Genomic DNA, 13,134 nt, shown 5'->3' on the forward strand with positions numbered 1-13,134 from the left:
AGATGACACCACACTTATGGCAGAAAGCAAAGATGAACTAAAGAGCCTCTTGACAATAGTGAAAGTGGAGAGTGAAAAAGTTGGCTTAAAACTCAAGATTCAGAAAACAAAGATCATAGCATCTGGTTCCATCACTTCATGGCAAATAGATGGCGAAACAGTGCAAACAGTGTCAGACTTTAGTTGGGGGGGGGGCTCCAAAATCACTGCAGATGGTGACTGCAGCCATGAAATTAAAAGATGCTTGCTCCTTGGAAGAACAGTTATGACCAACCTAGACAGCATATTAAAAAGCAGACACGTTACTTTGCTAATAAAGGTCCGTCTAGTCAAAGCTACGGTTTTTCTAGTAGTCATGTATGGATGTGAGAGTTGGACTACAAAGAAAGCTAAGTGCCAAAGAATTGATGCTTTTGAACTATAGTGTTGGAGAAGACTCTTGAGAGTCCCTTGGGCTGCAAGGAGACCCAACCAGTCCATCCTAGAGGAAATCAGTCCTGAATATTCATTGGAAGGACTGATGCTGAAGCTGAAACTCCAATACTTTGGCCACCTGATGTGAAGAACTGACTTATTTGGAAAGACCCTGATGCCGGAAAAGATTGAGGGCAGGAGGAGAAGCGGACAACAGAGGATGAGATGGTTGGATGGCATCACCAACTTAATGGGCATGAGTGTGAGTAAACTCTGGGAGTTGGTGATGGACAGGGAGGCCTGGTGTGCTGTAGTCCATGGGGTCGCAAAGAGTTGGACATGAGTGAGCCACTGAACTGAACTGAGGAATCAATCTTAGAAAATGGATAGATTTTTCATTCCCATTAACTGGTGAAGTTCTGTGTATTATTATCTGATGTGTTGAACCCAGTGTTTTCATGCCTCTGGAGGGTTAGGTATTCAACAGGCCAACAAAAATCATTGCTCAGCTGTGACAATTCAATTAGGGTTTTTTTGAAGCCCTTAGAAAGTAAAGGTGTGTTTTTCATCCTTATCTTGGCTTTTTGTTTGTTTGTTTGTTTGTTTGTTTGTTTTTCTTAGGCAGAACTTTTAAATTTTAAACTTTTAAATCTTTCCACACTATCAGAAAAAGGGTTTTCCAGAATTCTGTAATCTCCCATTTCAAATGAGTACCTTATGATAAGCCTGCTCCCCTCTTGCCCTCTCCCAATGCCCTGACAATTAACCCTTTAGCAACCAGAGTGCTCTTTTTCAAATATAAAAGCTGGTCACGTTGCTGCTTGAAACCCTTCAATTACTTTCCACTTCTCCTATGAAAAAAATCCAGTCCTCAGTATGCCTGGGAGACAGATGTTAAGTCTCTTCAGTCATACCTGACTCTTTGTGATTCTATGGACTGTAGCCTGCCAGGCTCCTCTGTCCATGAATTCTCCAGGCAAGAATACTGGAGTGGGTTGCCATTTCCTCCTCCAGCAGATCTTCCTGATCCAGAAATCGAGCCTGTGTCTCTTGCATCTCCTGTATTGGCAGGTGGGTTTTTTACCACTCGCTCCAACAGGGAAGCCCTGACTCTCCCGTATCTCAGCGTTTTGTTCACCATAGCTATTTTCTATTCCAGGAACACACTGAGCTCTTCCTGCTCCAGGACCTTGGACCAGCTTTTATCTCACTTGACTGCTGTTACCCTTTATGAGTTGTTAGCTTCCCACACTTCGGGTCTCAACTCCCATGTCATCTCCCCAGAGGGGTCTTGTGTCTTCCTGTAATTTTGTCTTATTGAAGTATAGTTGATGTACAACACTATTTAAGTTACAGGTGCACAATACAGTGATTCACAATTTTTAAAGGCTACACTGCATTTATACATACTATATAAGATTGGCTATATGAAGCCTTGACTTTTATAACAGACTGCCCCTAATGGAATGTATGGATTTTACTTCAACTTATCTTTCAGGAAAGTAATTTTGAGGCAAAGGATGGGGTGTGGCATGGGCAGGGAGGGGGAAGGCCTGTCATTCCTTATCATTGCCTCCAACTTACTTTCCAATTGAGTGCTTTACAGATATGCAAATAATTAAGATATACCAATAATTTATTTGACTCATTTTGATTTTTTGCATATTTGTAACGTGTGTGTGCATTAGTTACTCGGTCATGTCCATCTCTTTTCACTTCCATGGATTGTAGCCTGCCAGGCTCCTTTGTCCATGGAATTCTCCAGCAAGAATACTGGAGTGGGTAGCCACTCCCTTCTCCAGGGGATCTTCCCGACCCAGGGATCAAACCCAGGTCTCCTGCATTGCAGACAGATCCTTTACCATCTGAGCCACCTGGGAACCCCAGTTACAAAGACCCTCTTGAAATTATGCCTCTTGAAATCAAGAATCTTGTGGTGGCATGCTGCCAAATGTTTAACAGGCTTTCCAAAAACAGTCCTAATATAGTATTTGCCTGTGCCCGTGGGATAAATGCCACCACCATGCTAATTTCAAGCTGCAATGTGACATCAACTAGCTTGCAAAATTACTCCCTAAAAATTTAACAGTTTTCACAAGCCAGGGCAGGCCAGTTCTGGCACACCACTGGAACCTGGTCTGGCTTATTTACTGCTGTAAGAGAACAATGCCAGGCATAGAGTAAGCATGCAACAAATGTTGGTTGAATATTAAATTGGAATAAATTCTCTCTTTTTTTTGGCTGAGCCTCGTGGCATGCAGGATCTTAGTTCCCAGACTAGGGATCAAACCTATGCTCCCTGCAGTAGAAGTACAGAAGTCGCTTATAAATCCTTGTTTCTATTCTATCAATTATAGATTGTAGCTTATGGAGTCCCTTTTGGCATTCTAACTGCCAAACTGTGAAGTGAGTACCTAGAGTTTGTAGAGAATTATGCTGAAAATAACTTGTCAAATGAGTCACCAAAGTAAATGAAAGACAAAAGAAAGAGGAGGTGAGATGGAAGGGGAGTTGGATGGGAAGGAAGAGAAGGAAGGAATAGAAAGAAAAGTGAAAGTAAAGCCAAACTCCTCATTGGCTGCCACACCTCTCACTGGTCCACAGACCAATGACACTGGATTCCCTCTGTTAAAACTATAGGTGATGAATCTCATATTAAGAACCAGAATTTCTGGGTGAAGTCCAGGAATCTTCATTTTATCAAGTTACCCTAGTAATTCTGATATGCACCGAAGTCTGACAACCACGTCCAAGGGTACACTGACTGATGAACTTATGAGAGTGACACCAAGCTCTACTGTCTGCTTGGAACAGTCCACCCCACCCCAAACCCCAGGCAAATATTCTACAAGCAATCAAATCTTCCTAGATTCTAACTTCCCATTCTAAACCTTGTAAGGAAAGCAAAACATTCCAATTTCATTGTGATCAAAATAACTCAACTAGACCTAAAAAGTAGTTTTGTTGTTGAGAAATACTTGTTTGAATATTTAGGATTTTGCATTGTCAAGGGACGTTCAACTTTAAGGGATCCAATATGTTATTTTCTTCTTTTGTGTGCCATTTCTCAAGGACTCTCTATTCCTTATCAGTTCCTGGAAAATAGGAACAAGCAGAGCTCCATGCAGTTCTCAGGACTGAGATCATGAGAAAGGGCACCTGCTTGGATTCCTTTCAGTGACTCCCTTCGGTGACCTTTTACTTAAAGGTAATCTATTCAGTTATGCCCCTCTAACTCAGGATATGGGATGCTTTCTGGCTGTTTGAAGATTGTTACTTGCTTGGCTTTGTTTTTGCTCAATTTTTTTTTCTGCCTAAAGCTGCCTTGTATGAAGATATATGAACATGCGTTTCTGAAAATAAAGCACCCTTGTTTGACTCAAGACTTGGGTCCCCTGTGTCCTTCTTGTCGACTCCGGTCCCCAGGTCCCGGTCTACAAAGACCATGACAGGTGGCGCCTGAACAGGGACCTGGTGGACGTCCTTGGCAAGTTGACAGAGTGACTGTTAGGACCTATGGAGGTCGGTAAGTGTGGGGTTATAGGACAAATGGCTGGAAAGCCCCACCACTTTTCTACTATACTTCATCATTTATTTAAGGTTCAAGGACTTTCAGTTTCACGTCAACAGATAGAGGCTTGTCTCCAAACAGTGGTTAAATATAATCCCTGGTTCCCTGATGAAGTCAGTTTCAATTTAGAAATTTGGAACCAGGTTAAAGAAAATGTTGAACAAGCTGCAAGACGGGGAGAAAATATTCCAATAAATTTCTGGCCCTTGTGGGCCCTCATTAAAGCCATGATCTTGCCATTTCAAGGCAATTCTAGCCCCCCTGATTTCGTCAACAAGCAGAACACTCATTATACAAATATAAATTAGATGATAAGACTTTACAGAAGGCCCAATTAGAGCAACATAAAATGTTTCAAAATTTTCCCAACATCCCTGCTCCAGCTGTCCCAAGCACTCCTCCTCCTCCTCTTGTAACTGGCATGAAACCGAAGGTCCCCTCAATTAGAGGACAAAATGAATCTGATGATGATTCTTCTGATGCTCTCACTGACACTAAAGCCAACAATACTTTTTTTGATGAAAATGATAAGCCCCTAACACACACTCATATTTATGAAAACAGACAATCCACTTATTCTCCTTCATGGTGAAGGCTTTCTGATTTACTGACTTTGCAATCTCAAGTCTCTGAGGCCGATGATCTTTTTGCCTTTCCTGTGTTAGGAAATGTTTATGCTCAAGGGCAACTAATACCTCAATATGAAGGTACTGATTTTTCTCATATGCAACAGATGAAAAAGGCTGTAACTATATACGGCCCTCATTCACCTTTTACTAAAGAACTTCTAAATGCTATGGCATCTTCTATTGGAAATTTTATTCCTTATGATTGGTGAATTTTGATAAAAGCTCTTCTTAAACCAGAAAAATAGCTTCAGTGGATAATGTGGTTTCACGATGTGACCCAAAATCATGCCAATTCTAATGCTCGAGCTGGCACTCCCTAAAACCAAATTACTTTTAAAATGTTAACCAGTATGGGGCAATTTGATTCAGTGAAAGCTCAGACACAATGCCCTCCTTTGTTGCATGAACAATTGAAAGAAGTTGCCCTTGAAGCTTGGGATCAAATTACTCCTCAAAGGGAACCTAAAAGTAACTACACAAAGATATTACAAGGGCCTAATGAAGCCTATGCTGATGTTTTAACTAGACTGGGAGTTGCTATCTCCTATAATGTTGTCAGAAACAAGAGTGCAATTAGAAAAACTGCTTTCATATGAGAATGCAAATCAGGAATGTCAAAGAGCCATCGCTCCAATTCATGAGACCAGGAATGTTATTATTTGAAGGCTTGTCTCAACTTAGGATCAGAAACTCAGAAAATGCAAATGTTAGCTGAAGCAATGGCTGCTGCCTTTAAAAAGGGGAATGAAGGATGTTTTGTTTGTGGAGATAAGAGCCATTTAAAAAAGGATTGCCCTACTGGAAATAGAACTGCCATATGACCCAACAATCCCACTCCTGGGCATACACACCGAGGAAACCAGATCTGAAAGAGACACATGTACCCCAGTGTTCATCACAGCACTGTTTATAACAGCCAGGACATGGAAGCAACCTAGATGCCCATCAGCAGACGAATGGATAAGAAAGCTGTGGTACATATATACAATGGAATATTACTCAGCCATTAAAAAGAATTCACTTGAATCAGTTCTAATGAGGTGGATGAAACTGGAGCCCATTATACAGAGTAAAGTAAGCCAGAAAGAAAAACACCAATACAGTATACTAATGCATATATATGGAATTTAGAAAGATGGTAACAATAACCCTATATACAAGACAGAAAAAGAGACACAGATGTATAGAACAGACTTTTGGACTCTAGTGGGAGAAGGCGAGGGTGGGATGATCTGAGAGAACAGCATCAAAACATGTATATTATCAAGTGTGAAACAGATCACCAGTCCAGGTTGGATGCATGAGACAAGTGCTCGGGGCTGGTGCACTGGGAAGACCCAGAGGGATGGGATGGGGAGGGAGGTGGGAGGGGGGGTTCAGGATGGGGAACACATGTAAATCCATGGCTGATTCATGTCAATGTATGGCAAAAACCACTACAATATTGTAAAGTAATTAGCCTCCAACTAATAAAAATAATTGGGAAAAATAAATAAAAGTCTCCCCCCAACACCCCCAAAAAATAAATAAATAAAAATCAAATTACCATTTGAAAAAAAAAATTTTAATAAAATAAAAAAGGATTGCCCTAACAAACACACAGAAAAAATTAAAACTATTAAAAAAACCTCCAGGAGTCTGCCCTCAATGTCATAAAAGGGTACATTGGGTGAAAAAAATGTCAATCTAAGTATGGTGTTGAAGGGAACCCTATTTCGGGAAACTCAAAGATGGGGACTCCCTGGGTCCCCATAGACAAAAACGAGGGGCAAACTCCATCTTTTCCCTCAAATCTTCAACATCCAGCAATGCTGCCGTCGATATATCAGCCCTAAATGATTTTCTTCTTTTTCCTCAAGCAGTTCCTTCTAGAATACCTACCAGACTTTATGGACCCCTACCCTCACAAACTTTCGGCCTTATACTTGGCCAATCTAGTCTGACTTCTAAAGAAATTACTATTCACCCTGAAATAACTGATTCAGATTATAAGAAAAAAAAATCAAATTATGATGTTATCTCAGATACTATGACAATTCAAAAAGGGGGACAAAATTGCCCAATTACTTCTTTTACCTTACATTTCTATTAACTCCTCTCTAATGGTATATGGACAGGTGGACTTGGTAATACAAATCAAAAGCAGTCCTTATGGACATCAATAGTATCTGAATATGCACAACCAAATATAAATATCAAAATTAATGGCAAAATATTTTCTGGTCTTCTTGACACTGGATCTGATATTACCATTATTTCCAAACATTTATGGCCCAAATATTGGTCTATACAGAGAATTTCTTGCCAAATTGCAGGAATTTTTCAAAGCAAAATACAAGAGGTTTATCAAAATGTCCAAATATATCCATATGAGGGACCAGAAGGCCAGCCTGCAACATTACAACCTTATGTGATAGATGCACCCCTTAATTTAATAGGAAGAGATTTACTTATACAATGGCAAACTCAAATATATATTCCACATTTTTCCTAGGGGGTCACTGCTCATTTAACAAACAACACAATTATTAAAATAACTTGGAAAAATGACGAGCCTATTTAGACAGAGCAATGACCCCTTACAAAAGAGAAATTAGAGTCTGCTAAGGAACTCATAGGTACGCGATTGAAATTAAAACATATTGAGGAATCTTGTTCCCCTTGGAATTCTCCCATTTTTGTAATAAAAAAGAAATCTGGCAAATGGCGTCTTTTAACAGATCTTCGAAAAGTTAGTACATCTATGAAACCTATGGGAGCATTACAACCAGGAATTCCATCACCTACCACTATTCCTCAAAACTGGCATATTATTATTATAGATTTACAGGATTGCTTTTTTACTTTCCCTTTACACCCTCTAGACCAAGAGAGATTTGCTTTCTCTCTTCCTTATCATAATCATATCAGGCCTCATAAATGGTATCAATGGACTATGTTGCCTCAAGAAATGATGAATTCTCCCACCATGTGTCAATATTATGTAACCAAAGCCCTTCAACCTGTAAGAAAACAATTTCCTGACTTTCTTGTTATTTATTATATGGATTATATATTGTTTTCAGCTCCATCTATTTTAGAAACTCAACAGATGTTTGACATAGCTCAACAATGCGTAAAGTTTCTAAATTAATCATTGCCCCTGAAAAGATTCAAACATCTACACCTGACTGTTACTTAAGATTTGTTAATAGACAACATACTCCCCAGCTAACACAGATTCATGTTAATAAATTATCAACCTTGAATGATCTTCAAAAACTGTTAGGCAATATAAATTGGATTAGACCCTCTTTAGACATTACAAATTATCAACTGACTAATTTATTTAATGCTTTAAAAAGAGATCCCGATTTAAATAGCCCTCATTCACTTTCACAAGAGGCACAAGAAAAACTGCTTAATACAAAATAAATTGCAAAAACAATTTCTTACTCGTATTAGACTTGATTTACCTCTAGAATTATTTATACTCCCCTCTCTCCATTCTCCCACAGGACTTCTTACCCAACAAGAATACCCAATAGAAAGGATCTATAGCCATTTTAGAGGGACAAAGTCACTTACACCGTATCTTGATTTGATCACTCTAATCATTATCAATGGAAGAAAGAGAGCTAAGACTCTAATTGGCTCCGATCCTCATAAAATTGTAGTACCTATTAATAAACCTCAATTTGAGAACACATTACAAACTTCTACCGATTTCCAAATAGCCTTCCTGGAATATTTTGCAGAAATTTCATTTCATTATCCTTCTAACAAACTCTGGAATTTCTTCAAAAATACTGAATTTATTATCTCTCACATTGTCACATCACAACCTATACCTCAAACTGATGTTTTCTATATAGATAGGACTAAAAATGTCAAAGCCTCATTCTAGTCTCTCAAAGAATATAGTCTTTTATACTAAATTTCATTCTGCTTAAAAAAATGAATTATATGCTCTCATTCAGGTTACTCACCTACATTTGTATCCTATCAATATAGTTTCTGACTGCTTATACTCAGTTTTTGTATTAAGAAATATAGAAACTTCTACCATAAATTCTAATCAATCTATTATCCAACAACTTTTTCTTGAACTACAATCTATTGTTAAGAACCACACTTCCCCCATTTATTTTACCCATATTCAAAACACATTCTTGTCTTCCTGGCCCTATAGCTCATGGCAATGAACAAGCTGATAAACTTGTCTCTTCTGCTACTCCTGAAGAGCAACATGTTCTATTACACAATAATTCTGACTCATTACATCAAATTTGGAAAATTGCATACCGACATGCTAAAGAAATCATTAATAATTGCTCTACTTGTAGGACCCTACATCTTCGACCCATTGCACAAAGTATCAATCCTCGAGGATTACAACCCAAAGAACTATGGCAAATGGATGTAACTCATTGCCCTGAACTTTCTCCCTCTTCCTTCTTACATGTCTCAATCGATACAAATTCTTCTTTTATATGGGCCACACCTCCCTGAGGTGAAACTACACAACATGTTATAATCCACCTATTAACTTGCTTTACAATAATGGAAACACCTAGTTCTATAAAAACAGACAATGGCCCTACCTATATTTCTAGGCAATTCAAACAATTTTTGCAATCATTTTCTATTAAACATATTACAGGTATTCCTTATAATCCACAAGCACAGGGCATAGTTTAACAAGCACATCACACACTGAAACTACAAATAAAAAAATTTGAAAAGGGGGAATACACAGGAACACTTATATCTTCCTTATCCAGAGCAGACTTTACTAGATTCCAACACAATATATTCTTTAATCCTATAACTACTGTTAATACAGCTTTATTTGTTTTAAATTTTTTAAACTTACCGCAAGGAGATATTTTGACAAAAGCAGAAAAACATTTCAAGGCACTGAAGGATACCTCCCTTCCTCTGCCCATTTGGTATCAAGACAGGTTGACTAAACAATGGAAATGTGGAAAATTAATATTACAGGGAAAGGGGTATGCTTGTATTTCTCCAGATGGATCCAACGAAATCAGTTGGCTCCCTCTTTGGAAGATCCACCCCAGGGGAGCCACCGGCATTCAAGATAGAGAAGAAACAGCAAAATCCCCAGGAGGAGGAGTTTCCAGTGCAAGCCATGGCGGCTTTAAAAATTTCCAAGAAATACCACACTCGACATCATCGACCTTATGATCTCCCTACTTGGGGACAGATAAAAACCCTTACTAATCAAGCTGAAAATCTGGTTTCTCAACAGGGAACGCCTCGGAATCCTGAAAATATTTTTGTCGCTATGCTTGCTTTGCTTGCTTTTGCTTCCCCCGCTCAGGCTGACTTGATTAATCACACTTACTGGGCTTATATACCTAACCCCCCTTTATTGCAGGTTACAGAATGGACAGATATAGGACTGATCATATCCGCCAATGACTCAGTACATATGCCTCCTCCTTGGAGCTTGGAGGGGCCCTCTCATTCTGAGGAAGAAGGAAGACTAACATTTCTCTAGGCTATGAAATCCTTCCTTTATGCATAGGCCCAGAAGAATTGTGTATTAATGTTAGTTGACAAATGTGGGCTTTCGTCCTGCCTCCAAAAAAGAACTTCCGCACACTGTGTAGACTGTTTACTGCCCTGTCCTTTTATGAGAACCATGTCAATACTACCACAACTCTAGGAAAAGGACAAAAGTTGGAATGTAAGGGGTTTACTTATAAGGATTTTGAATATACTCCTGTTTATTGAGACAGATGTCAAGGTAAATCAGGGAAATTAATGGTTGTGGCCAATTACACCATTGTTGACTGGGGACCCCATGGTATGTGGTTATCTAACTGCTCAGATGATATTAACAGTTCTATGTGTGATTATGTTACTCAAGTAGCATGGAAGGTTACCAACAGTTCAATGGAACACCTCCATGACAAAGGACTTCTTGGCTGGCTTGACAGGGGAATATTACCTCCTTGTCCTCAAATCGTCCTCAATAAACAAATTGGGCCTGAACAGTGGGACATCTGGAAACTTGCTACAAGTACTGAAAAACTTGGAACTTGGACTGGATATTTCACAGGGACCAGTCATAGTCATAGTAACTATTCCTTCCATTACAATCATTCATATTTTATACAAGCTTGTGTTCCCCTTCCTTTTGTTATAGCCATAGGAAACTTACAATTTAATAAGACTTTACATCCTGTGACTTGTATAGATTGCAAATTGTATACCTGTCTTAATTGCTCTATTTCTCTAAAAAAACAAATCTCTTTTGATTCTTCAATCTCAGCGTAGTCTGTGGTTGCCAGTAGATCTCCAACGACCCTGGAAGAAGGGTCCCATGGCAAGACTTGCCTCCCAGTTACTCACTAAATTACTCCGACGATCTAAGCAATTCATTGGATGGTTGATTCTTGGCATTTGGGGGTTAATAGCCATTTGCACCACTGCTGCTGTCACAGACATTGCTTTACAAACTTCAATTCAAACACAAAACTTTGTTCAAAATTGGACTAAAGATGTTCATACTATATGGCTCACTCAGGCTCAGATAGATGAAAAAGTTCAAGATAAAATTCAGGAATTAAAAACAGCTATCCAATGGGTTGGAGATCAATTAATAGATTTACAAAAACAAGTATTATTAAATTGTGATTGGAATTCTAAATTTTGTATCACTCCTGTTTGGTTCAACCATAGTGCTTACAATTGGGAACAAATCAAATTTCATTTGCAAGATATACATAAAGGCACAATTGTTGCAAAAGGAAATCCTTGAAACCTTCTCTAAGAGTCTACCCTCTTCCAACAATTTGGAAACCTTAGCTGAGCAGCTAGCTGATCAATTATCTGGGCTAGACCCTCGAAGATGATTTCAAAGCATTACACATAGTATTGGATCTGGAAATATAATGCTGATAATTATCCTGGTGCTTATATTTGTAATATACCAATACCTTTCAACCAAAATTGTTCAAACTAAACAAACTCAATTGGTCAGGGCCTTTTTCACAAAAGTATCTACAGTCACCCCCAATTATGAAAAATAAAAAGGGGGGAATTGTCAGGGGACGTTCAACTTTAAGGGATCCAATATGTTATTTTCTTCTGTGTGCCGTTTCTCAAGGACTCTCTATTCCTTATCAGTTCCTGGAAAACAAGAACGAGCAGAGCTCCATGCAGTTCTCAGGACGGAGATCATGAGAAAGGGCACCTGCTTGGATTCCTTTCAGTGACTCCCTTCAGTGATTCCCTTCAGTGACCTTTTTCTTAAAGGTAATCTATTCAGTTATGCCCCTCTTACTCAGGATATGGAATGCTTTCTGGCCCTTTGAAGATTGTTATTTGCTTGGCTTTGTTTTTGCTCGATTTTTTTTTTACCGCCTAAAGCTGCCTTGTATGAAGATATATGAACATGCCTTTTTCTCAAATAAAGCACCCTTGTTTCACTTGAGACTTGGGTCCCCTGCGTCCTTCTTGTGGACTCCAGTCCCCAGGCCCCAATCTACAAAGACCGTGACATTGCATTGATTGTTATTGATCATTGTTACTGTTATTAGCTAACACTTACTGAGGGTTTGAGCAAGTATTAGTCGCTCAGCTGTGTGACTGTTTGCGACCTCATGGACTGTAGCCTGCCAGACTATTCTATCCACGGAATTCTCCAGGCAAGAATACTGGAGTAGGTAGCCATTCCTTTCTCCAGGAGATCTTCCCAACCCAGGGATCAAGCCCATGTCTCCCTCATTGCAGACAGATTCTTTACCCTCTGAGCTAGCAGGGAAGCCCAAAAGACTCTATTTCTAAAGTCTGGAAAACCAACCATACCTCAGTGTGATCAACAGGATCAATATGTTACTACTGCCGTTCACCATTTTGTTCTTTTCTGAAATGGTAAAATAATAAGTACAAAAGAACTCTGAAAAGCAAAATTGCAAGACCAAATCTGCCCTCATTTTAAATTAAGACAAGGTGGGTACTTCCCTGAGGGTCCAGCGATTAAAACTCCACCTTCCAAAACAGGGGACTTGAGCTCAACTCCTGGTGGGGGAACTAAGATCCCACATGCCGAGGGGCTAGAGAGCCTGTGCACTAAAGCTAGAAAGAAGCCCTCACGCCACGATGAAAGATCCCAAGTGCTGCAACTAAGACCCAAGGCAGCCAAAAAATAATAAAACTTTTAAATAAATAAAGATGAGAAGGCAAAACATGCCCAAGATAGTCTTAAGAAAAGTGGTAGCAAAATCCTCTGTTAAATGGTAGGAAATACACATTACAGTCTGCTCAGCCCATGTCAACCCAAAACTTTCTCCAAAAACTGCCCATCCCCAGCTGCTTCTGTGCGTAAGTCTGACTCTTGGCTGCAACTGATGTAGCTCAAGTATGAACACCTGACCAGGTCTGGCCAGTGGGATGCAGGGAGAGCATCTTTCTGGGTTTTAGAGAGCACACTGGTATCTTCTGGTAGCTGGATCTAAGGAGAGAGGTTTGGGATTTGTAAGGCGGCAAGGTCCATGGGCAAGCACAGCA

The 13,134-nt window shown here is 39.4% G+C and overlaps 1 protein-coding gene across 1 annotated transcript in view; it reads right to left on the reverse strand.

The window, feature by feature from the left end:
- Nucleotides 1-13,134, reverse strand: part of SVOPL (SVOP like) — a 92,095-nt gene that overhangs the window by 29,461 nt on the left and 49,500 nt on the right. The window lies entirely within an intron of this gene.

This window comes from Dama dama, chromosome 18 (genome assembly GCF_033118175.1).
Source record: "Dama dama isolate Ldn47 chromosome 18, ASM3311817v1, whole genome shotgun sequence".
Lineage (NCBI taxonomy): Eukaryota > Metazoa > Chordata > Mammalia > Artiodactyla > Cervidae > Dama > Dama dama.